General features: G+C 46.1%; 1 pseudogene; it reads right to left on the reverse strand.

The window, feature by feature from the left end:
• Positions 1 to 13210: 13210 nt before the first annotated feature.
• LOC122458096 lies at positions 13211 to 26372 on the reverse strand (annotated as a pseudogene).
• Positions 26373 to 26863: the final 491 nt, after the last annotated feature.

Genomic DNA, 26863 nt, shown 5'->3' on the forward strand with positions numbered 1-26863 from the left:
GATCTGGGCGACTTCACTCCAGCCCCACTTTCCCCATGTTCCCTCCACCTAACCGTTGCTTCTGCTCCCATCTCCGAGGAGCCCCTGGACTCCTCCATCAACCCGGCTGCAGAGGGCACCCCGCTGAGAGCCGCCGAGCCTGTTGAGGCGACGGCCAGTGCCATATGGCTGGAACCTGAGCCACCAGGGGCATCCCTTGCTGGTGAGGAGCATTTGACCTCCTTCCCGGGAGAGAGCCCTACAGAAGAGAGTCCTCCTCCTGATGCCGTGGCTGCCAAATCCACCAGAGAGCTTGCGCCCGGCATCACCGAGAGCTCTCTCCCCGCCCAGACTCTCACCTCTACCCTTGCCCCTGCCCCTGCCCTTATCCCGTCCACCTCTCGAGATGTTGTTGCCACCCATGGAACTGTCTCCTTCCCCTTTCCAACAGATGACTCCCAGGGAGCGGCCTTTGTGTTTTTCTGTCCCGACCCACCAGGGGCTGCTATCCTCCCTCCGCCGCCCCCTATCGCCCCAGCATTCAGGTCAACCCATCAGGAGCCCCGTCGGGGGTCCGCACCCTGTCTGCCTGTCTTTGTGGGCGACGGGGCTCTACCAAGGACCCCGTCGGGGAGTAACCAGATCGTAACCCCAGCCCCCCATGCTCTGCGAGAGGAGTTGCGGGAGTTTCTAGAAGATGTCCGTGGCTCCCGCAACAAAGTCCAGCTTGCCCTCCATCGATGGGGGGACTTTAATCAAATCCTCCGGGTCGCAAGGACCCTCATGGAGGAGGGTAAAAGGACCAGGAGGCAGGGCGCCGCGGCCTACCAGCGGGTCCGCCTCTTCTGTGACTCCTTACTTACCTACGGGGTGGGTCATGGACTGCTGCGCGGCCCATCGGGAGCCGCGAGCATCCCTGCTGGCGAGGATCCCCCCCAGCCCTCCTCATGGCACCCTTTACCATCGCAACATTGAACACCCGCGGCTGTAGGATGGGTCTCCGCTTTTCCCAGGTGCTCTCCTTCCTTCGGGAGGGGAGGTACTCTGTGGTTTTCCTACAGGAGACCCATACGGATCCGACCGCCGAAAACAGCTGGCGGCTGGATTGGGGGGACAGGGTCTAATTTAGCCACCTCACAGTTCGTAGGGCTGAAGTGGCGACCCTGTTCTCCCCCGACCTATGGCCCGAGGTGCTGGGGGTCGCCGAGGTTGTGCCGAGTCGCCTGCTGCACCTCCGGGTCCGCACGGAGGGGCTTGTAGTCAACCTCGTCAACATCTATGCCCCAGCAGCCAGCCCGGAGTGGCTGCAATTCTATTAGCAGGCGTCCGCCTTCCTCGGCACCTTGAATCCTCAGGAGTGCCTGGTCCTGGGAGGGGACTTTAACATCAGCCTAGAGGAGCGGGACTGCTCGGGGACCGAGCAGAGCCCAGCTGCTGTCGCCGTCCTCCAGGAGATAGTGAAACACCACTCCCTGGTGGACGTCTGGCGCGACCACCACCCGGATGACACTTCCACGTTCACCTTTGTCCCGGTGGAGGCCCATCGGTCGCGCCACTCCTGGTTGGACCGCATTTATTTATCACGCTTTTATCTTTCACAAGCCCACTCCTCCAGCATCCGGCCGGCCTCATTTTCTGACCATCATATAGCCACCGTGACAGCCTCCCTCTGCGCGGAGAGGCCGGGGCCGGCCTTTTGGCATTTTAACAACAGCTTGCTGGAGGATGCAGGCTTCGTGGTGTCCTTCCGGGAGTTCTGGCTGGCCTGGTGAGGGCAGCGGCGTGCCTTTCGCTCGGCGCAGCGGTGGTGGGACTTAGGGAAGGTGCGTGTGACTGCCGTGACTACAACCGGGGCGCCAGCCGACGGAGGGATGCGGCGATAGAGCAGTTGGAACGGGAGGTCTTAGAGCTGGAGAGGCGTCTGGCTGCCAGCCCCGAGGATCCACCCCTCTGCGGAGCGTGCCGGGAGAAGCGGGAGGAGCTCCAGACCCTCGAGGACCATCGGGCCCGGGGTGCCTTTGTTCGATCCCGCATCCGTCTCCTTCGGGAGATGGATTGCGGCTCCCGTTTCTTCTACGCCCTGGAGAAAAAGAGGGGGGCTAAAAAACATATCATCTGCCTACTGGCAGAAGATGGCACCCCCCTCACGGATCCGGTGGAGATGTGTGGGAGGGCGAGAGCCTTCTATGCAAGCCTTTTTTCCCCGGATCCAACCGATCGTAACGCTTGCAGAGTGCTGTGGGAGGAGCTCCCGATGGTCAGCGTGGGCGACCGAGACTGGCTATAGCTGCCTTTCACTCTGGCCGAGTTATCGGAAGCCCTCCGTCGCATGCCCACCAATAAATCTCCGGGCATGGACGGGCTGACCGTGGAGAACTACCGCGTGTTCTGGGACGTCCTGGGTCCAGACCTAGTTACCGTCTGGGCTGAGTCTTTGCAGAGCGGGGTCCTCCCTCTTTCGTGCAAGCGAGCCGTGCTGGCCTTATTGCCGAAGAAGGGGGACCTCCGCGATTTACGAAATTGGCGTCCCGTCTCGCTCCTCAGCACGGACTACAAAGTCGTGGCAAAAGCCATCTCACTACGGCTAGGGGCTGCGCTGACGGACGTAGTCCACCCAGACCAGACCTACACCGTCCCGGGCCACAGCATCTTCGACAACCTATATCTGGTCCGTGACCATTTGGAACTTGGGTGTAGGGATGGTCTGTCGTTCGCCCTCCTGTCCTTAGATCAGGAGAAGGCGTTCGACAGGGTGGATCATGGGTATGTCCTGCGCACTCTACAAGTGTTTGGCTTCGGACCCAGGTTTGTGAGTTTTCTCCAGGTGCTGTACACCTCCGCAGAGAGTTTGGTCAGGCTCAACTGGACCCTGACCAAACCGGTCACCTTCGGGCGAGGAGTACGGCAGGGTTGCCCCCTCTCGGGCCCACTGTACGCTCTGGCAATCGAGCCCTTCCTCTGTCTCCTCCGAAGGAGGTTGACAGGGTTGGTGCTGCGGGAGCCGGAGCTGCGGCTGGTCCTGTCGGCATATGCTGATGACGTGCTCCTCGTGGTCCAGGACCCAGGCAACTTGGCGCAGGTGGAGGCTTGCCAGGCCATCTATTCGGCAGCCTTCTCCGCGTGGGTCAACTGGGTCAAGAGCTCTGGCTTGGTGGTAGGGGACTGGCGGCAGGCGAGCTCCCTCCCACCCTTGCTTCAAGCCATCCGGTGGAGCACGGGTCCGCTGCTCTATCTGGGCGTTTACCTTTCTGCCACGCATCCCTCTCCGCCGGAGAACTGGCAGAATTTAGAGGGCGGGGTGATAGAGCGGCTCTGGAAATGGACAGGACTACTCCAGTGCCTCTCCCTTCGAGGGAGAGCACTGGTGCGTAATCAGCTAGTCCTGTCCATGTTCTGGTACCGGCTCAACACCCTGGTCCTGGCCCCGGGTTTCCTGGTTAACCTCCGGACATCGATTCTGGAGTTCTTTTGGTCAGGACTGCATTGGGTCCCTGCAGGAGTTCTCCATCTACCTCTGGAGGAGGGAGGGCAGGGCTTAAAATATCTGCTTACTCAGGTCCATGTCTTCCGCCTCCAGACCCTGCAGAGGCTTCTTTATGGTGCAGGTAGTCCGGCGTGGAGCATACTGGCGCACGCTTTCCTGCGCCACTTCTGAGGGCTCCGATACGACCAGCAGCTCCATTATCTCCATCCAAGAGGTCTTCCCCGAGACCTCTCCGGGCTGCCGGTCTTCTACCAGGACCTCCTCCAGACCTGGAAACTCTTTACAATGACCAGGTCGTGGTGGCCACCGAGGGGGCAGATCTCCTCGCGGAGCCCCTGCTACACAACCCTCAGCTCCGTCTGCAGGTGGAGGAGTCCTGCTCGGTGCGCCGGAGGTTGATCCTGGCAGAGGTCACAAGAGTCGGAGACCTCCTGGACTATGACCGGGGAGACTGGCTGGATCCCCTGACGCTCACTCAGCGCATGGGGCTTTCCAGACCTTGTACTCCCCGACGCATACTTCAGGAGGTGAAGGCCGCTTTGCCGCTTGCTGCTCGGGTTCATCTCAACGGGGTCCTGCACGAGGGCACGCCCCGCCCACCCGTTACCCCAGGCCCGCCGGACCTTTTAATTGGACTCCTGCCCCATGGACCCAACTGACCCCTTCACCCCTTCACTAGAAGCCGGCTGCACGAGATGCAGCTGGTCTGCTTTCAAACCGCGCCAAGAAAACATCTCTACACGCTCGTGCTCCACACCCTTCACACCCGCACCCTCGTGTCCCTCCCCGATACAAAATGGCGGGACCTCCTGCCACCTTTGGAGGATGAGGAGCCCCGGTGGGCCAGCCTATATTCCATCTTAGTCCCAAGGTCCGCAGGGATGTCAGTTGGTGGCTCCTTCACAGAGCCGTGAGCAAGGGCGTGTACTTGGCACGGTTCACTTCAATCCCAGACACCTGCCCCTTTTGCGGCGTGAGGGATACCCTGGCACATATATACTTGGAGTTTGCCAGGCTGCAGCCCCTATTCCGGCTCCTCACCAATATTTTATTACGTTTTTGGTTGCACTTCTCCCCTCACCTTCTCATTTATGCACTCCCTATCCATGGCCCCACAAAGTCACGGGATCTCCTGGTCAACCTCCTTCTGGCCCTAGCTAAAATGGCCAGCTATAAAACCAGAGTGAGGAGGTTGGCCGATGGAGTCTCCTGTGACTGTAGGGCCTATTTCCGATCCTCGGTCCGTTCACGTATGCAGGCAGAGTTCCTCTGGGCGGCGTCCTCTGACTCTCTTGACGCCTTTGAGGAGTAGTGGGCACTGTCCTGGGTTCTCTGCTCGGTGTCCCCGTCCGGTTTCCTTCATTTGACCCTTTGACCCTACTCCTGTCTCTGGTATTTCATTAGTTGTCCCCCGGAATTTTTTGGGTATCTAGGTCCTGTGGATCCCCCTTTTAGGCTGGGTGGGATCCTTTAGCAGTGGACGGGCTTCGCCCGCTCACTTCCCGGATCCCAATAAGACTACTTTTCTATAGCCATCTGGCCTTGCCCCATCACAATGGCAGATAAAACAGTTCAGTAGAGGACAAAAGGCATGGGAAACTTTGGAAAGGTCTTCATTATTGTAGGTTTCAGAATAGCAGCCGTGTTAGTCTGTATTTGCAAAAAGAAAAGGAGAACTTGTGGCACCTTAAAGACTAACAAATTTATTTGAGCATAAGCTTTTCGATGAAGTGAGCTGTAAATTTGTTAGTCTGTAAGGTGCCACAAGTACTCCTTTTCTTTTTTCGTTATTGTAGGAATTTGTGTTTGCAGGCGGCCTGGCACCATGCAGATATCAGCCTTATACTGTCGCATTTTAAAGGTGCTGCAGTGATGAATAAGTCAAGAAAAATATTGCAATGTATTTAATCCTTTAAAAATGACATACATGAATTCTAGATTTGTTCTGAATTATTGATTTTTTAATAGCCTGGTGAAGCATAGGTTCTCCTTTTCTCAGTCTCAAGAAGAGTGTTTCATCAAAAGTTATATCTGGAGATACACAGAGGATGAAATTCTGGGCAGCCAAGAGAGAAATTGTCTAGGCACGGTTTGTCCTCCTTTACCTTTGCAACTAAACCATGCTTAGCATCAGCTCAGCTGCACTGCTTGCTGGCTTCCATTGTGAGCATTATTTATCATAGTGTAGACAGGGCTCAAGACAGAAAACTATTTAGAAGAGATAGCAACAAATGTGAAGTTCCCCTCCTTGCATTGACTTTGTATGAAATTCTGACGCTATGCTCCATTTACCTCAGAAGTATGACTGTGAGTCCCTTGAAATTAAGTCAGGAGCTGGTTCAACTAGTGTTTTATAGGGACAGTCCCAATTTTGAGGTCTTTTTCTTATATAGCTCCTATTACCCCTCACCCCCGTCCCGATTTTTCACACTTGTTGTCTGGTCACCCAAGGTTCAACTAACTACTGCTTCTATCATCACAAACTTCTTGCACAGTCTAGAGATTTCAGACAGTATTTGGCGGTGTGCCTCTGCTACACCACAAATAATAATATGCATAAATTATATATATTTGCTTTGTGTTCGCCTAGGATGGGGTGTGCATACCCCACACTAGGCTGGAAAGGGTTAATCCCAAACTATGGGCGGAGGAAGTTCCACCCCTCAGACAGTGCTGGGCCTGCTCCAACTGCTGTGCTAGTATAAAGGAGAGCAGCCCAGCTCAGTCTGGGCTGACTGCCAAGGAGGAAGGATGTTTGGTGAAGGCTCCAGCCCAGGAGCTGTTACAGCACTTGGCTGTGGGAGCTGGAGGCTCCAGAGACCCATTGCCTACAACTGACTGGCTGGAGTCGGAGTCGGAGTCGGAGTCGGAGTCCCAGGGAATTACCAGCACCAAGGAGCCCGGAGACCCTGAGGTCATATGGACTGCAGTTTAAGGAATGGCATGAAGTGACCCAGAGAGGTAGAGTGAGTGGTATCTCCCACCTGGGTAAGGTCAGCGCATTGTAGTTGGATTCCCTGTTGACGCAGTGGCGGATCACTCTGCCATTTCTAGAGCCCTGAGTCAGGACCCAATGGAACTGAGTGGGCCCAGACCTCCCTACCCTGTTGCCACCCCCTTTTAGCGATGGCCATAAATTTGGCCATTAGACCACTTTGCCCTGCCCTCGAGGGCTGCCGCATTGACTCCGGTGGCTAGACCACACCGCCCTGCACTCATGGCAGCCATATTGTCTTGGGCCATTAGGCCATGCAGCCCAGAACCTAAGGGCCACTTTGACTGGCCATTGAGTGGCACTGTTGTGAGGCCCAGGACAGTGTAGTAGACTGTAACTGCGGTGTCAGAGCAACCACAATCCACCCCTGAGGGGGATGGGGTGTGCATACTCCGCCACATTATCATATTTTAATAGGACTGAATGTTTTCAAATCGTTTCATAATCAGTTACCATTGCTTTGTAATTCCTAGTTTGCAGCATGATTCACTGCTGTTCTGTTGTATAAATTGGCTACATATAATTTTAATGTACCACTGATTAGAAGAAGCCTTATTCACATGGAAAAATCAATGGGTAGGTCCCAGTGTGAAGCCTGTAGTAGTCCAGGTATGCATTATGCTTTTCTCTACAAAGAAGACAACCACCACAAAAACACTGCTCAAAAGACAGCCCATGGAAATTTCTATTAAGGTCCGAGGATTTATTTCTGTTTTACACCTATGAGTAGAGAAAATTGGGGTCTAAAATTCTCTGGATTAATCTGTTGTGGTTTGTTTAGACACTTATGGCTCAGTGCAGAGTTGAGAATAGGAAAGCCATATTTTTTCATTTCCCTCTCTTGTCTCCCACCTGTTTTGTCCTTTGCTTTTTTTAAAAAAAAATGTTAGCAGTATATTCAAGAGGCTCATCTCCCTCTATGAAATGATTTACTTTAATCAAAATGGTTATTTGTCTGTTTACAGTCTTCCTTCCTTCCCTCCCTCTCCCATCACTAGCTTCTTCCATTCCTCTTATTTTCTTCACCATTAAATATAGTAAATAATTATAATTCTGCAGGATATCAAAAATATCCAGTTCTCTACTTAGCGAAACACATGCTCTTCACTAGTAAAGTGGAAAACAGTTTTGTTCTTTTAGACATTTTTTTGCAACTGGCTTTCCATCTAAATTGTGCAACTGGCACACTGTTTTTAAGGGATGACACATTTTTTAAGATTCACTGAAAATTGTCAACAGAAAAAGTATTGTACAATCTTGATATGACACTGCCTTTTGATTTTGCAGAAAATATTTTGCAAAGTTAAAAGCAAGATTTGCCTTACTCAAGTAAATGCAGGACAAAAGGGAGGATGTAAAAGCAGCTTATCTGGTCCAGCATCAGGAGTTGTCTACTGTGTCAGTTTCATCTCACTCTACCCCATAGTTTCTCCTCTGGCTGAACAAATGATTTGGGGTTTGTTGATGATTTGACCTTGGCCAAAGTAAGAATCCTGCCTGCCCAGACCAAATTAAAAGAATACAGACAAAAAACAAAATAGACATTTATCAGCCCTCCTCAAACTCACTAGTTCTTTCCCTGTACGTGCAGTATGCCCATTCCATCTCTGTAGGTGGCACTGTTGAGACATCCTCTGCTACAGACTCTAGCCCTGGACTCCTAAAGCATGGGCAGCAGTCTGCTCTCAACCTAGGACTGACCTGCTCCACTGACTCCCAGAGTCATTTCCTCCAGTGCCTATTGCTGGTCAGGCATTCTTTGCCTCTTTTCTGGCTTCTTCTGCTAAGTTCCCACTCAGCCTGGAGCCACAAACAGTCCTTCACCAGTTCCAGGACAGCTTCCCAAATGCAGTGCTGCTCCTGTTAGTTCTCCCTCCGCTAAGAACTGGGGGCCTCTGATATTTTCCAGCAGGCCTGGTTTGAAATCATCTGCTCTCTAAATTATGTGATCAGGAGGAGGTGGGAACCAGGCACAGGTCAGAGCTTGGACCTGAACCTCTTAAAGGCCCAGCGAACCTTGTGATAAAGCAGGATATATAGCCCTTTTGTGGCATATCCTACCACCCTTACCTCCTTGGAGTAGTATCTAGCACCACTGATGTCAATAGGACCACCCATTAAGAAAAGTACTGCTCCATGGAGGTAAGGTAAGGGTGGCAGAATCTGGCTCTTAGAGAAGAAGATATCCAAGAACATGATGGCACGAATAACTAATTACAACGAGTGCTGACAAGTGAGTTTCCTAAAAAAATTATTTATTTCTGTCCGCTAAAGAACACTAAAGTGCATGTTGTATAAAATTATACATTGTATTATTATTCCAAAGTTTAAATACCATGCATAATGCCTGCAATAGCTCAACAACATCTTGACACCCACATGTTTATGAGAAAAATGAAGAACTTGTTAAAAACCTTGGAAATAATAGCATACACTTTTTGTTCACGCTATACTTGGGACAGTTAACAAGTCAGTTAACATGTTAATATGTTCCGAATTTCTTATCTAAATAGATCTGGCTCAATGATTATTGCAAGCCATCAGTCATTTGTATTGCTCCAGAGAACACCTACTGTCTGAATTGTACTTGTATTCATTAATTCCCTTCCACTTCACACATAAATATGGTACTTGACACACTGTCCTTGGTGATGTATAATAGCAATCTGCTTCTGACCTCAAGGTCCCTTTCTTTTTCATGTGTGCTACACAGTGAGACTTCAGGAAGCTCATATGCATGCTTATTATGGAATTAGTTCTCTAACAATCTGTGTAGCTGAATGATAAATAGTTAATTACTTCTCAGATTATCTTTTGTTCTGAAGATCTAGAACTTCCAAAGGAAGGACTGAAGAGTATAGTTTTTAGAAGGTTTCAGAGTAGCAATCGTGTTAGTCTGTATTCGCAAAAAGAAAAGGAGTACTTGTAGCACCTTAGAGACTAACAAATTTATTTGAGCATAAGCGTTTGAGCATCCGATGAAGTGAGCTGTAGCTCATGAAAGCTTATGCTCAAATAAATTTGTTAGTCTCTAAGGTGCCACAAGTACTCCTTTTCTTTTAGTTTTTAGAAGGACATGCATGTAAAAATGCCTAGATTTTATGGACAGGAGGGAAGGAGAGAGAGACTATCTGCCTCCCATACATATACTGAAACATGATATACTTAGTTCAGGCTATTAATGCCATTTTAAAGATCTCCAGCACTAGCTGCTGTTATATGTAGAAGGCAAGTGTTTTATAACTGACCAGGCTAAGAGTGAGGAGATGTTTGAGAAAAAGCAGCTTGTTGAAGGAAATTTAAAAATCTCTGTTTTAAATACACAATGGTGACTTGATATTTAGTATAAACACTCCTATTAAAAATAAGATTGATATAGCATTCTGCCCTCATACAGGCACCACAGTAAATTGTCCCTGGCCCCTGCATGAATTTGCAAGGCAGTGAGGGCACGGGGAACTTCCCCTCTTGCACTGAAGTCCTTGCACTCACTGAAGTTCTAGTACCCAAAAGTGATGAGAAGAAAGTAGAGCTATATCTGTGCCCGTATCTCTGGCTCCCATGAACAGGAGCATACATTCCATCCACTGCAAGAGTGGTGCACTTGTCATGTTCCATCTGCTTTCCTGGATGCAGTGCTTATAGCAGGTCTCACTAGGGTGTTGGTCTCTGCTACCCCCCCACCCCCCACCCCATTGCACATGAAGCTTAGTGATACTACCAGAAACAAGCACCTATCAAATTCTAATGGTTAAGCTGGAACTTAATAGCAAAAGATTGTGAAAGCACAGTTCTAGTTCTTCTTCAAGAGGCCATTTTCCTGCCAGTTATGTTTAACTATGACTAAGGAAAATCCCTCCCTGATGTAAGTACAAAGTTTTACTCAGTTTAACTCTGACGAACATAAAGACACGCGTCCATTTTGGGTGCTAGGACTTTAAAGAGTGCAAGGACCTCAGTGCAAGAGGTGCAATTTGTGCCCTCACACATCCCTACATACTAAGTGAGTGGTTCTCAAACTATGACTTCAGTAGTTCATGGACCTGCAGCAATGGAGTCTTTAAACAGTGATATTTCCTACTAGTCTTCACGCAGTCCAGAAACTTCTCCCTGTGACCTAAACCTAAACTCACCTCATGAATCTACATGGTTATCTATCCCTTACATCACATGCATTCCCTGACACCTACTCATATCCCATGGGACTCCATACTGACTCCTCAGTCATCTCAGGAGGTGCCTTAATAACTTTATAGGTGTCTCACTCAAATGACTTTCTTCAGAAGAACAGGGACTTGGGATACTTGATCATGGAAAAGCATGGTTTGAGGTCAGGAGACTCCTTCCCATCTTTCCCCTTGGAGTGTAAGTATGAGAAATAATGTTTAGAAATCTGAGACACATCAGTGCTCCTCTGTAGCTGCCATAAAGAATGGATGCCTGAGAACCTAAGCAGGCAGTTCTGGAGTAAGCTTCTCAAATATATGGGACAGAGCACTAGCCCTGGCTGGTGTTTAAAGTTAGGAATTCAGCGACCTAGAATCAAAAAGAACTAAGAAAGAGACTGGTTTTAGAGTTACTTGTTCTTTCCTCTTCCTGTTTATCTCTGAGTGTAAGGGACCCAGTCTCCTGTTTGTTCCTGCAGAAAACTCCTTTGTGAAAGAGGAGTAACAGTGATCTCTGTAGTGAGGGGAACTAACCAAATAACTGCTGAAAGGCAAATATGTGCAGATTTGCACAACTAATTTTATAAGTCTTCCCATAGTACTTTTTGTGCTCCTGACCAATCCTGATTTTCTGTGATTCTGAATTGCTTAGAAGTCTGGGAAGTTATAACAGTTTATATTAGGGAGATGGGAATGTCAACATTTTCAATAAACTATATTTCTAATATTTTGATAATGATTCCAATAAAAATCTTCATAAAATTGCTGAAAATGAAAAAAGTGGTGCTGCAAATTTGAAAAAACAATCTGAATTATTTTGTGAAATATTTTTTCCTCAATCAGGCAGTTAACTGCAGCAGTTTGGGTTCACTTTGGCAAGGAAATGACGAGAAAGGCATTAAACTAAAACTCTGCAAAATAACACAGACATATCTTTATTATCAGAGAGAAGCAAGCTACACAGCTCAGCACTGGGTCATTGATGGCAGGCAGCCCAGAAATACATAGTACTCCATATTAAAAGTGGGGAGGCAAGAAAGGGTCTCCTTATCCTTCTTTCAAAGCCCTGACAACTCACTGATTTTTAAAATGTATTCTTCTCTTTAGCCACTCCAGTACCAGCTGCCACCCTTCTGATAAAAGGAAGATTGGCTGAGACTCCAGCTGTTCTTTCATTGGCCAGTGGATCACCATGATCACACAGAGTACTCTTTGGGTTTGTACTGCAGCTGAGAGGGCGCTTCCTGTGCAGGTAGACAGACTTATTCTAGCTCAGCTAGACCCAGCATGCTACATGTTAGCAGCAAGGACGTTGCAGCACTGGCACTCACTCTAGCCATCCAAGCTCAGAGCCAGTTCTCTGATTTTAAGGCTTAACTTCATGGCTGAATGTCCACACTGCTATTTTTAGTGCACTAGCGCTAGCAGAGCTAGCAAGAGTCTGTCTGCCTGGACCTGGGGGCATGATCCCAGTTGCAGTATAGACATACCTGTATGTCAGGGAGTTGAGTGCAGCTCCATGCTGTATGGCTGAGATGGCTTGAGACCTCTTCTATTCTGCACCTCTCATTCAGAGAACAGAAGAGCCACAGAGCTAGTCCCTTCTGTGGCACCTAAGTGGAATCACAGTCTAGATGCAACCGCTGGAACTTGGTAGAAAACTGAACCAGTTAAGATACTGATTCATCTGTGGTTCTTTGTGGATCATTTCCCCTTCCTATTTAAATCTGAATAGAACATGTAAGTGAGCGACTCACAGGTGTGCCCCTTTGCAGCTGAGCACAGTATAGCAGGCTCTCCTCCTTTAGTGTCCACTGCTGACAGCTGCTCTGGCCCTGTGGGGGCTGCTTCTCCTTGCAATTTGGCTCTTCAGCCAGGTCATATATAGTTCCACCCATTCTGGGGTAAACCAACTGTCCAACAAACAAATGTTCACGGACCTCACATTAGAACTAAAGTCCGACTCCTGACTTACCTCTGGTATCATGGGGTTTCAATAGCCCTTGGCTCTCGTCAGGGTTTTCAGCTCCACTTTCTTCAATAGGGGAACCCAGGCCATCTCTCTCCACTGAGTTCTGGTCCAGGGACCCTTTAACAAGCCATCAAGGCCTGACTACATAGGCCCCTGGCTGCCTCTCTGGACCACCTCCTACCTTACCCTATCTTGTGCCTCTGCCACAGACTCCTCCTGGGCTCACAGGGTATCAGCTCCTCTTTCTTTAAGTCTCTTCCCAGGTTCACTGCAGAGCTTCTTAGTGCTTTCTGCTCAAATGGTGAGTTCTGCTGCAGGAGAGGTTTCTCTGTTCCCCTGGCAGGGCAGTTCCTGACTCAGCTGGAGTTTTCCTGCTCTCTGCGGGACATTCCCCCCCTCTGGCCCCCTCCCTCTCCCCAGCATGGAGAATCCTAGAGGACTCACTTCCTCCCACTCTCCTTCTCAATTGCCTTGGGCTACCTTCCTTCATGGAGGCTCTGTCTGCTATCAGTCCCACTCAGCATCCTGACTCCAGCCAGGCTTCTCTCACTGAGTGAGAGTCAGCAATCTACTTTTCTTCCTGGTCAGCCCCAACAGGGCTGGGTTCAGTCCTTTTAACTCCCTCCTCTCAGTGTGGGGACACCTATTGCCATGATATAGTAAGACAAAGCTGATTGAACCCACAGGTTCTTATTAACGCCTTCTAGCCAGTGTGGGTTTGGTATATCCCATCACAAACATCAGTAAACATTCTTGGTTGAATTGTCCAACTTTTACTGAAAACTTTTACCCAAAGAACAAACAAACAAAGCAATTTCTTTGATGTGATGATCTAACAGAGGAATGCTGGCAATAGTTGACTTCATTGTTAATTGCTGGATGTTACTATTCTAAAATAAACTTCTCGGAAGAAAAAGATCATTTTCATTGAGAATTGCACACATCACTGTCTGATTCCTGCTCTGTCTTGATGTGGATGGTGATGACGATATGGACAGAGGCCTCAGGATCAAACAGCAAATCCACAAGAAGTGGAACACAGAACAAAGTCCAGTTAGAACCACAGCACAAAAACCATCAATAATTTCCTACAGAAAACATCTCCACTAGAATTGGCCACAACATTTTTAACAACTTTTTTTTGGTCTGAAAATGCAGTTTTCATTGAAATAGCAACTTTTTGTAGAGATGTGTCGATTTTGATGACATATTTAATGGAAAAGTTTCTGATGTGGACTCTCTGATCAGTTAGGAGGACGAGGACCCAAATAGCAAACCTCACTTTTCAATCTGAAAATGGGCATTTCAACAACATTCTGTTTTGTGAAAACTTTCAAAAGGTTTGGTTTTCGTTCCAATTCAGAATGAAAACAAATTTTGAAACCTTGAAGTCTTCATGAAACAAAATTGTTGGCCTCTGGCCAGCTTTAGTCTCTACCTTTTTCTGACTTTGACCTAAATCCAGTATATCTAGGTACCCCCTGAATCCTTCCTTTCCCCTGTCCCCAATATCCTAGTTGGCACCCCCCTTCTACTGCTTGTATCCTATAGGGACTCCTCTGTGACCCCACAGGAGATGCCATTATTCTAAAGGTGGCTCATCCAGTGCTCTTTTTTTCAGAAGATGTTGGTTTGGAATACAGGATCTTCAGCGGAGAACTGGAGAAGTTGCCAGGGTTTCAGGAGGGATGTGATGAATACCTTTTAACATCTGAGAAAACCCCACCTGGATACCTCAATGAGCTGCATCCCTCTAGATTCAGAGATACAAAACTGCACACAGTATAAGATCTCTTGTAATCAGTGGGAGCTTTGGCACTGATTTCAGTGGGCACTGGATCTGAGCCCTGTTTATTTATATTTCACTATTGTACTTGTGGGGCTTCTGACTATTCCTGAGTTCTCTGATTTTAAGCTTTGCCACTGACACATTATATTAGAAATGCAGAAACCTCAAAAAGTTTAGTGGTTTGAGTTATATCCTTTCTAACACCTCCTCTAAACTTTCTGAGTCTCTTGGGTTTGTAAATTTTGGGATGGAAATTTCAACAAAGCAGCATTGCTTGAGATGTGTTTTCCCGGTTGTGGGTCCAGCTCTACATATAAGCACAAATATTGTCACAGCTAAGGGAGATTCTCCTTTAGCTCAGAAGATAGGGGCTTGTGCTTTTGGAGAAGGACCTGAATTTGATAAAGATTATGACTATTAAGTCTTTTGTTGTCCTGGAGCCATTATACCAGCACTGTGACAATAATTGAGGTCATTGCTCATTTTTGCATGTTTCTATTAGACAAAATGAGGCAAAGCTTACCACAGGAAGCAGCAGGCCATGGCACATGGTGCTGGTTAAGGCCTGCATACTTGCTCCATCTCCTCAGTGGTGATACTGGCAACTGTCTGGATTGATAGTTCTGATTCTAATGGTAAAGACATGAAAGCTGAACCAAAGAGCAAAGGGCAGGACAGAACTGTTGCATAAAGACAGAAATGACCTGGATCTCTTCACTGTCACCAGTCCCAGCTACCCTGGGGACTGCTGCATGATCACTCGCACATCCCAGAAGCCTCCCCACCCCCACTATCACGTTACTTGGAGAGCTCTGTCTAACTTATTCTTAAGCAACTTTCATTGAGCTCAGTCTGCTCTCATCTCATCTTGCGCGAACTTTGAAAGCTGGATCTCTTTCTAAATGTCATGTTACTACTCCATGGATGGGGGAGTGAGAGAGGTTAAATGCTTATCTGGAATAGATGGTAATGATTGATGGAATCATATATGTAAAAGCTACAAAAAGTCTATGATTAAGTTATCTATGCCAGGGTAGTCCAACCTGTGACCCAGGGGCCACTTGTAAACGTCAGGCCTCTAAACTGTGGCCCTTGAAGGTGACTGTTTTAAGAAGAAAACTTGTATTTGATTATGAATGTAACAGTGTTATCTGAGTTGCACCCTGTGGTTTTAAATGAAAATGCCTGAACTAGGGGGTACCACCTCCCCCATTTGCCTCCAACCAGCACATCTGTAGCCCAAGGTGCTCAGCAGCTCACCCAGTGGATTGAAGGGAGTAATTCTGGGTGGTTTTTTTGCCTGTTTTCCTGCTGAGCAGTAAGAGCCCCAGGGATAGAAGGATAGGTGCTCGACTCACTCTGCCTGAGCATAGGGGAGTGCCTAGCAATGGGTGGCTCCCTGCCCCAAACAGCCACCCAGGGCAGTCCAAGGGAGGGTGTGGCAAGGAGCTGAGAAACTGAGAACCAGCAGCAAGTTATGGCACCCTGATTCTCTACCCCAGTACAGGTTAGAGCAGGCCAAGGGTGCCTCTAACTTGTGCTAACTGCCAACCCTCTCCAAGAGATAGTGCAAGGTAGAGGAGCTTGCTTTGACCTGTGCTAGGGCAGAGAATCAGGAAGTTGTAATTGGTTACTGGTTCTCAGCTTGCAATCTAAATGCAATTGTCACACAAGGGTTAACATGCAGATACCATGACTGAAGTGAAGGATGGACATGTGCACTCACAGACAGGGATATATAGATGTCTGTGTGTGTCAATGCCAAGGAAACACACTTGGTTTTAACCTGGAAGTCATTACTTACCACACTGCAATAAATCCATGGCTTTCTTTTCCACTAGGCTGTATTCCATATGCTGGATTATGATGTCTAGCTGTAGCTCACGAAAGCTTATGCTCAAATAAATTTGTTAGTCTCTAAGGTGCCACAAGTACTCCTTTTCTTTTTGTGAATACAGACTAACACGGCTGCTACTCTGAAAAAAAAATTAATGTCACATAACATTTCATATCTTCCAGTGATAATGTCAAATATTTTGTTCTGCCACCAAACTCCTAGATAATGAGGTGGATGTCTGGAAAGTGGTTTACTTCCAAATGAGCTAATATCTACAATGTCCAAGAGCAGGACTCCTCGGGGAGCAGACTGGGGCAGTTAGGGGTAGTGTAGGAGATGTTAAGGCTCTAATGTGTTTCCTCTATTTTTTCATAAACTCTAGTGTTAAGTCCTTTGGGTGATGGAAATCAAGACTCTTGGAACTAAGGGATAAGCTCTTTCTGCTGTAGGAAACAGTCCTGAACTTGTTAAGGGTGGTGGTGGAAGGTGAAGGAGATCAAATAACTTAGTGTTTACCTACGAGTATGCCGGCAGCTCTTCCTGAAGAAGTCCATGGGCTTCTGAGATACTCTTGGGCCTGGTGTAAGAAGCTCCATAGTCTTCCTGGGTATTGCTCAATCTGGAAAAAAACAAAGAAGAATCTCAGATTAGTGAGGAGCAAACATCCCTTTAGTACCTATATTCCACAAGCCTATGCCTAGTGCCTATCAACAAACAATCCTTTCCAAACAAAACTTTTTAAGTATCTATAGTCACTGCCTGGATTACCCCCAAAGAGTGGAAATACCAGATGGGGATGGTGTGGCACTTCATGAGCCATGCCAGGTGATGTACTGGAGGAGATGGAAGCCCCTTACAATTTAAAAATGAAGCTTATGTTTGTTACCCTTCTTTCCTTCCCACACCACTGAAAAAGCACACGGAATGAAGGAAATCCCAGAGTTCTCTTACAAGGTGCTCACAGATAGTGTCCCAAGATTTCTGGTTGTCATTTAAGGTCCATCCCAAAAAGACTTTACACTCTTGTAAGGTGTCTGTACAGCTCTACAAAAGATGAGACAGGAAGGGTTTCCAGAGTTAACAGAGATGAGTACTGATATTATTATCAAATAGGTGACAACTGAGAATGGAAATCCAGTTGAAATGAATGTTAAAGGGAGTGCTCGGTAGGCCATATGTTCCCCCGGCTTTAACATACTTTTGTATGTTGTAGTAATCACAGGGAAGTAGTCTGTTAGGGGCCATATAGTTGTCTGAGCCATTCATATCCCCCTCTTCCTGGTAATGGAATAGATTCTTAATCGCCACTTCACTATCGACCTGCACAGAATGTACGATAGCATGAAAACCAGGAGTCTTGTCATACTACCATGAAAAAGGTGAGATGATGCAGCCTAGGGAATTTAGCAGGGAAGTCTGAGGATCAGGCTTGTAGTGTTGTGCTGTGGAATTTATGGCAGTGGCATTTACCTTGATCACATCAGGATGCTGTTGCTGCAGATTTAGCAGCAGTGGGACCATACTGCTGAGGACCTGCTCCTGCATGAGGGATTTACCTTTCCCGTTCAGGGCCCTGAGCAGATCCCCAAAAAGCTCAGTTGTAGCACTGCATATTTTATGCCTCTCCTGTGAATGACAAAGGAAAGAACCTCAACAAAGGGCATTTCCAGGCAATTTGCTGAGTCCTCACAGCATACTGCAAACCACAAGAGAGAATTGTTTGTTTAACTTACCAAAAAGAAAAGGAATACTTGTGGCACTTTAGAGACTAACAAATTTATTTGAGCATAAGCTTTCATGAGAAACAGCTCATTTAATCGGATGCATTTGGTGGAAAATACAGAATCTGTTTCTTCACTTCAGTAGGTGGGTATTGTAGTTGTAGGAATGCATGATAGAGATCTTGTAGGTGTTTGTCTCTGTCTGAGGGGTTGGAGCAAATGCGGTTATATCGTAGAGCTTGGCTGTAGACAATGGATCGTGTGGTATGATCTGGATGAAAGCTAGAGGCATGTAGGTAGGAATAGCGGTCAGTAGGTTTCCGATATAGGGTGGTGTTTATGTGACCATCGCTTATTAGCACCGTAGTGTCCAGGAAGTGGATCTCTTGTGTGGACTGGTCCAGGCTGAGGTTGATGGTGGGATGGAAATTGTTGAAATCATGGTGGAATTCTTCAAGGGCTTCTTTTCCATGGGTCCAGATGATGAAGATGTCATCAATGTAGCGCAAGTAGAGTAGGGGTATTAGGAGACGAGAGCTGAGGAAGCGTTGTTCTAAGTCAGCCATAAAAATATTGGTATACTGTGGGGCCATGCGGGTACCCATCGCAGTGCCACTGATTTGAAGGTATACATTGTCCCCAAATGTGAAATAGTTATGGGTGAGGACAAAGTCACAAAGTTCAGCCACCAGGTTAGCTGTGACATTATCGGGGATACTGTTCCTGACGGCTTGTAGCCCATCTTTATGTGGAATGTTGGTGTAGAGAGCTTCTACATCCATAGTGGCTAGGATGGTGTTTTTAGGAAGATCACCGATGGACTGTAGTTTCCTCAGGAAGTCAGTGGTGTCTCGAAGATAGCTGGGAGTGCTGGTAACATAGGGCCAGATTGACAGAGCCAGAAGAGTACCCAGAAGTCACCTACTACAGGACACGCCCAACAAAGAAAAGAACAGAACGCCACTAGCCATCACCTTCAGCCCCCAACTAAAACCTCTCCAACGCATCATCAAGGATCTACAACCTATCCTGAAGGATGACCCATCACTCTCACAGATCTTGGGAGACAGGCCAGTCCTTGCTTACAGACAGCCCCCCAATCTGAGGCAAATACTCACCAGCAACCACACACCACACAACAGAACCACCATCCCAGGAACCTATCCTTGCAACAAAGCCCGTTGCCAACTCTGTCCACATATCTATTCAGGGGACACCATCACAGGGCCTAATCACATCAGCCACACTATCAGAGGCTCGTTCACCTGTGCATCTACCAATGTTATATATGCCATCATGTGCCAGCAATGCCCCTCTGCCATGTACATTGGCCAAACTGGACAGTCTCTACGTAAAAGAATGAATGGACACAAATCAGACGTCAAGAATTATAACATTCAAAAACCAGTTGGAGAACACTTCAATCTCTCTGGTCACTCGATTACAGACCTAAGAGTGGCTATCCTTCAACAAAAAAGCTTCAAAAACAGACTCCAATGAGGGACTGCTGAATTGGAATTAATTTGCAAACTGGATACAATTAACTTAGGCTTGAATAGAGACTGGGAATGGATGAGTCATTACACAAAGTAAAACTATTTCCCCATGGTATTTCTCCCCCACCCCACCCCCCACTGTTCCTCAGATATTCTTGTTAACTGCTGGAAATAGCCTCCCTTGCTTGTCACCATGAAAAATTTTCCTCCTTCCCCCCCCCCCCACTGCTGGTGATGGCTTATCTTAAGTGATCACTCTCCTAACAGTGTGTATGATAAACCCATTGTTTCATGTTCTCTGTGTGTGTATATCTATCTCCCCTCTGTTTTTTCCACCAAATGCATCCGATGAAGTGAGCTGTAGCTCACGAAAGCTTATGCTCTAATAAATTTGTTAGTCTCTAAGGTGCCACAAGTACTCCTTTTCTTTATGAAAATGAGAGTCTCAGTAGGGCTGAGACTACTTCTCTTGTGTGCTTTTCAGCTAGTAAACACACAGCCCCCATAGCTACCTGTCTGGCACTGGCCTCCTGGGTAGCCTGCAGGTGGAAATAAATAATATCCATGATCTCTGGCACCTGTAAAGAAATAATAAAACTGATTTAGAGACTGTTTCTTCTGTGGTTTCATTCCCCTTCCAGTTTATGTCTGAATGTAGCAATGATGAGTGTCTGGGTGGAACTGATTCACGGTGCTATAGAATACTCCCTGCTGAATAACAAACAAAGCAACTCCAGAGGTCAGAACTAAAGGCCTTATGCCACAAGGTGATGAGAATATCCTGTGCACCCTCAACTTCCATCAGTTTCAATAGGAATTGAGGGCACTAAGCATTTTGCAAGATTAGGCCCTGATAGATAGACAAACAAAGGGCATATATGGGAAGATTTGCTAATCAAGTTCGAGTGTCACCATTGTAATTGCTGGGCTTCTGAGTAATCCTGATCTCATGTGATAATTTACATAATGATTACCCAATGACCATTTATAATTAGCAAAAGTTGAATCTTTAAGGGTTCAGATACCTGTATCAGATACACATCCAAAATGAAAAGCAGTACTTGTGGCACCTTAGAGACTAACATGTGGACACTCATTCAAACTATCTGAACCTCCTGTGTCTGCAAAACTGGATTTAAGAGCTTGAACATTGGGTTCCTTACAGGATTTCTGGTAGTTCCTGCCTCTGCTGAGTCTAGAAATACTATGAATGTGGTTTTTCTTGCATTATTTTGGCTTCTAGTCCCATCCAGATCTAGGAAGTGCAAAGATGCAGTGAAAATGAAAAACAACGAAAAGAAATAAAAGTCAACCAAACTATCTCAATTCCCTAAAAATGCTTCGTTTAAGGTTTGGATGATCAATTTGCTGACCCCAATTTACAATTGATATTTCAGATGCATTTTCTTGTTTTGTAGACTATTCTTTTATACAAACAGGATACAAATACTCATAGAAAGACACAGAAAGGATTTGCTCATCTATCTTTTAAGCAGGGGACTGCACAGTCCTTGAGGAAAGAGTTTGGATTATCTTTTTAAAAAGATGATTCTGCGCCTGTGCTCCAGGCTTCAAACTTGTAAAGAGAAAGACAACTCAGAGATTCTAAAGAATGCAGATTCCATCTTCTAGATCCAGAAAAGATCATTCTAACTTTCCCAACCTCTTACCTTTTCCTTCATATTGTGCCTCTGCTCTTTCAGGACTGAGGTCAACCTTACTGCAGCTGCCTGAGCATTGGTTTTCACTGTGTCAGACCAGCCACAGCTACAAGGATCTGGCTGGTAACTGTAGCCAGGGGATCAGATTCCTCATAGATCTGACAGAAAAAGGGAAAAGCCTTTTGTAAATAAAAACATAAGAATGGCCATACTAGGTCAGACCAATGGTTCATCCAGTCCAGTATCCTGTCTTCTGACAGAGGACAAAGCCAGATGCTTCAGTGGGAATGAACAGAACAGGGCAATCATCAAGTGATCCGTCCCCTGTTGTCCAGTCCCAGCTTCTGGCAGTTAGAGGCTTACGGACACCCAGAGCATGGGGTTGCATCCTTGACCATATCAGCCAATAGCCATTGATGGACCTATCCTCCACGAATTTATCAAATGCTTTTCTAAACCCAGTTATATTTTTGGCCTTCATAACATCTCCTGGCAATGAGTTCCATGGGTTGAGTGTGCACTGTCTGAAGAAGTACTTCCTTGTATTTGTTTTAAACCTCCTGCCTATTAATTTCTTAATTAATTTCCCTGGTTCTTGTGATATATGAAGGGGGTAAATAACACTTCCTTATGCGCTTTCTCCACACCAGTCATGACTTTATAGACCTCTATCCTATCCCCCCCTTAGTCATCTCTTTTCCAAGATGTATAGTCCCAGTCGTTTTAATCTCTCCTCAGATGGAAGTCAACTTCATGAAAAAACTCGCACAGATACAGAGTCAACTTCATGAAAAAACTCGCACTGATACAGACTGTAGCTCACGAAAGCTTATGCTCTAATAAATTTGTTAGTCTCTAAGGTGCCACGGGTACTCCTTTTCTTTTTCCTCAGATGGAAGCTATTCTAATTCTAATAATTTTTGTTGTCCTTCCCTGTATTTTTTCAATTTCTAATCCATCTTTTTTGAGATGGGGTGACCAGAAATGTATTCAGTGTTCAAGGTGTGGGTGTACCATGGATTTAATAGTGGCATTTACTATCTTATCTCTCTCTTTCCTAATAGTTCCTAACATTCTGTTCGCTTTTTTGACTGCCACTGAACATTGAGCAGATGTTTTCAGAGAACTATCCACAAAGACTCCAAGATCTCTTTCTTGAGTGGAAACAGCTATTTTAGACCCCATTATTATGAATGTATAGTTGCGATTATGTTTTCCAAAGTGCATTACTTTGCATTTATCAACACTGAATTTCATCTGCCAGTTTGTTACTCAGTCACATGGCATTGTGAGATCCCTTTGTAAATCTATGCAGTCTGCTTTGGACTTAACTGTTTTGAGTAATTTTGCATCATCTGCAAACTTTGCCACCTCACTGTTTACCTCTTTTTCCAGATCATTTATTAATATGTTCAACAGCACTGATCCCACTACAGATCCCTGGGGGAAACCACTATTTACCTCTCTCCATTCTGAAAACTGACCATTTATTCCTACCCTTTGTTTCCTGTCTTTTAACTTTTACTGATCCATGAGAGGCTTCCCTCTTATTCCATAGTTCCTTACTTTGTTTATAAGCCTTGGTAGGGAATCTTGTCAAAGGCTTTCTGAAAGTCCAAATACACTATATCTACTGGATCACTCCTGTCCACATGTTTGTTGACCCCCTCAAAGAATTCTAATAGACTGGTGAGGCATGATTTCCTTTTATAAAAGCCATGCTGACTCTTCCCCAACAAATCATGTTCATTTAACTTTCTGATAATTCTATTCTTTACTATTGTTTCAACCAATTTGCCTGATGCTGAAGTTAGGCTTACCGGCCTGTAATTGCCAGGATTGCCTAAGGAGCCCTTTTAAAAAATTGGTGTCACATTAGCTTTCCTCCAGTCATCTGGTACAGAAGCTGATTTAAGTGATAGGTTACATATCACAGTTAGTAGTTCTGCAGTTTCATATTTGAGTTCCTTCAGATGACAGACATCACCATTCAAAGGACTGATATTACCAGGAGTTTAGTTAAAACCCTGAGTTGGAGAGGAAGTTTCCTTCCTGGTGTCAGATGAGTTATAAAATCTCACAGCAGGTTTGCTTCATCTTTAATATCATAGTTTATAAAATGGCTTGAACTGTATGAGATAGGTGTACAAAAAGAAGGCCCAGAGCATGCAGGATAATTGTGTGGAGGGAAAATGGGCCAGTAGCATGCAGATGAGAGCCAGAAACGTGCAGGAATAGATGTGTGAAGATAAGGGCCAGAGCATGCAGGGAAATGTGTGCATAGAGAGAACCTTATTGTATGTAGGGTTAAGTGGGCAGAGAAAGACCCTGGAGTGTGCAGAGAGTTGACCAGGAGCATACAAACAAGATGCTCTGAGCGTGTGGGAATAAACAGGCCAAGTGAAGGCATGGGGCATGCAGAGAGAGGGCTGGAGCATGAGAGGCAAAGAAGCAGGGGTGAAAGTAATATGAAACAGTTACTGGTATGGGGGCCTGGCTCCGGGCCCCCAGAAGGGGCATGGTCTTGGGCAGAAGGGGTGGGGCTGAGGTCAGCCTCCCCCATCCAGCCCATCTGCGCTGCCTGGCCCATGCTGCCCGGGGCTCCAGCAGTGATTTAAAAGGGCCCAGGACTCTAGCTGCTGTTGCGGTAGCGGCGACAGCTGCTGGAAGCGCCGGGCCCTTTTAAATTCTAGCCCCGGGGCAGCTGCCCCTTTTACCCCCCACATCAGTGGCCCGTTAAAGTGCTGCCACAGCAACACTTTAAGGAGGGTCCTTTGCTGTGGCAGTGCTTTAACATCTGCTGCATACAGGCTGGTACCGGCTTCTTACCGGTACGCCGTATCAGCCCGTACCGGCCCACTTTTACCACTGCAAAGAAGCCATGATTTGCATAATAAATGGTGAATGTTTGTACCTCACAGTTGCTCTTCTCTTCCTGCTGTGGGGAGACATCTGTATTAAAACCGAGATACGTCTTTGTGCTTTTCCCTTCTGCACTGATATTCTCTTTTTTCTCCTCCTGCTGCAGGGTGATGCTCTCTGCCTCCTCCATTATAATACTGGGCTCAGGCTCTAGTTCACCATTTAGACCCTTCTCCTGCACCACTGTGCATCTGATTTTCCTTTTCAGCACACAGCGTCTCTCCTTCCCATGAGCAATGTGCTGAGATGGTTCAGAAGTTGCCTGCTGCTGTTGGTTCACAGTGTTTGCCTCATTCCCCATGCACAGCTGTATATTTTCATCTAAGAAGATGATCTCTGATTCTCTGGTAGGAACCTTCTCTAGCTCCAAATAGATAATATAGGTTGTTTTGATGAATTTCTTTCTAGCTAAGTTTCAGAGTAGCAGCCGTGTTAGTCTGTATTCGCAAAAAGAAAAGGAGTACTTGTGGCACCTTAGAGACTAACAAATTTATTAGAGCATAAGCTTTCGTGAGCTACAGCTCACTTCATCACATCCGATGAAGTGAGCTGTAGCTCATGAAAGCTTATGCTCTAATAAATTTGTTAGTCTCTAAGGTGCCACAAGTACTCCTTTTCTTTCTAGCTAACGCCATCCTACAAGCAAGACTGAAAGAAAATCCACCCATTTTTACTACTTCCACAGAGAGACAGTGTGGTCTAGTGAAAACAGTATGAGACTGAGAGCCAGAAGCTCCTTTTTCTAATTCTAGCTCTGCCACTGTCTAACTATGTGTAGCCTTTGGTGCATCCTTTTGGCCAGAATTTCCAAACTTGGGTGCCATTGACTTCAATGGAAATTGTGGATACTCAGCATCTCTGATGATCAATGTAGGAACACAGAAAATGCCAGATTGGATCATACCTAGGGTCCAACTACTTAGTATCCTGTCTCAGACAGTGGTCAGCACCAGCTGCTTAAGAGGAAGGTGCAAAAACCCTGGAGTAGGCAGATGTGAGGTAGTCTGGCCTCCACATTATGCCTCATCCAAATCTCTAATAGTTAGAGATGGGTTTAAACTCAGCAAGGTTTTCTATCCCTTCCAACATTTTTATCATCAATTATGATAACTCTGGATAACTTCAGGCATTCAAGTTTGAAATGTTGGCCCTAAATTATTGATGCCTCAGTTTCCTGTTTGTAAAATGGAGATAAGAATTCTTATCTTCCTATCATGCAGGGGTATTAATTCATGTTTTTTTTAACTATGTGTGGTAAATTTAAACCTTTCTCTTTTTATGTTAGTAATCTACATTTCTACCAGCAGGTATACTTTGGTCATGAGAGTATCTTTGTTTTCAAATATTAATTTATACTAATTAAAAGTTGATATACCAAGACAATCTTTGTCTAAAAATATTTCCTATTTGTTTCAAATTCAAAGGGACACACTGACTAACATGCTGTGGAGATAAGATTGCACAGACTTTCCAAAAATATTAGAAGCTGCCATTAATGATTAACATTTTATTTTGCTTTGGAACAGTTGAATTCACAGATGCTTCCCGTGCCAAAATGAGGTACCATATAACAGCCATTTCTTCATCCAGACAAGGACTAGAGTTTCAGTAAGTCAAATTCTCACTTCACTAATTATGTAGTTCAAAACTATAAGCTTAAAATTTAATGTTTTTTAATTGCCATTCCTAGGGGACACCACTGTCTGCTCAAATATTGGATATGTTCAGGTGAAGAATTTTCCCAGTTATAGCCCCTATAAGAATTTTACTTCAAATTTGATGTCCCAGCCAGGAAACTGAGAGCTACCTCACAAAATCTGGCATTCAAAAAAGTCTTAGCCTGGGGAAGGCTGACTGCTGCTGGCAAACAACCCTGAGGATGGCATCAACCTGGTAAATATCACCTGGAAGCTACAGCACTGGGGGGAAGCAGCCAAGTGAAAACTGCATGAGTGATGGTGCATTGACGCAGATGATATCAGATTAGATTGGATTGGAATAATAGAGAGTTAGGGAGAGTAAAAACCATCAATCTGTATTGGGTAACAGTGCAGGGTTCCAACGTCAGGGCACAATGGACAGGAATGTCATTCATAGGTAGCGTGGTTACCAAGAAAACACCTTTTGTTTTAAAATTAAATGAAAAAACATTGTGAAACCAGCGCCACAATGTGACCCTGTAACCTACTATTAACAGTGTGGTATGTGTCCCCACTCTGTGCGCAGTCCACAAAGGATATGAGTCTGTTATAGTTCCCAGCTACAGGACTCAGTCCTTTAGCTGAAGCAGTGTCTCTTAGCTTAGCTTTTAGCTCTGTGCACACTCACTCACAACCAAGACAGTGGCCATCATGCCACAAAAGGCATGGAAAGCAACCTGGAAATGATATTCACATGCTGACAGTAATTTCCACCCAGAGAACAGCAGGACAAATGATGGCTCATGGGATCAACAGAGGAAATGCCATATAGGGATGCAGAATGTGCGTAGAAGCATCTGGGTAAATGGAAACATCCACTTATATGTCTGAGATGATGGGATGCTGAGTAATACTGTGTGTCTCCAGTTTAATTTCTGCAGTCAGGAAAGCAGCATCTGCCTTAGTGGAAGTAAAGCAATCACTTCCGCCTGGGCTAGGGAAGGATCTCATTAGTGGTTAAGGGGCAGGAGCGGGACTCACAATGGACTCACTTATGTCACAAGGGTTATGGTTACCATGGCAATGGCCAGGTGATTGTTACTGAGGGTGTGATATTCTCCTCAGGGCACCCAGAACCATAAGCCACCATGTTACCTCTCTACCTCAGCAAGAGAGCCCTTTGCTGGAGCTTAAACAATAA

The sequence above is a fragment of the Dermochelys coriacea genome, chromosome 1 (assembly GCF_009764565.3).
Source record: "Dermochelys coriacea isolate rDerCor1 chromosome 1, rDerCor1.pri.v4, whole genome shotgun sequence".
NCBI classification, from domain to species: domain Eukaryota; kingdom Metazoa; phylum Chordata; order Testudines; family Dermochelyidae; genus Dermochelys; species Dermochelys coriacea.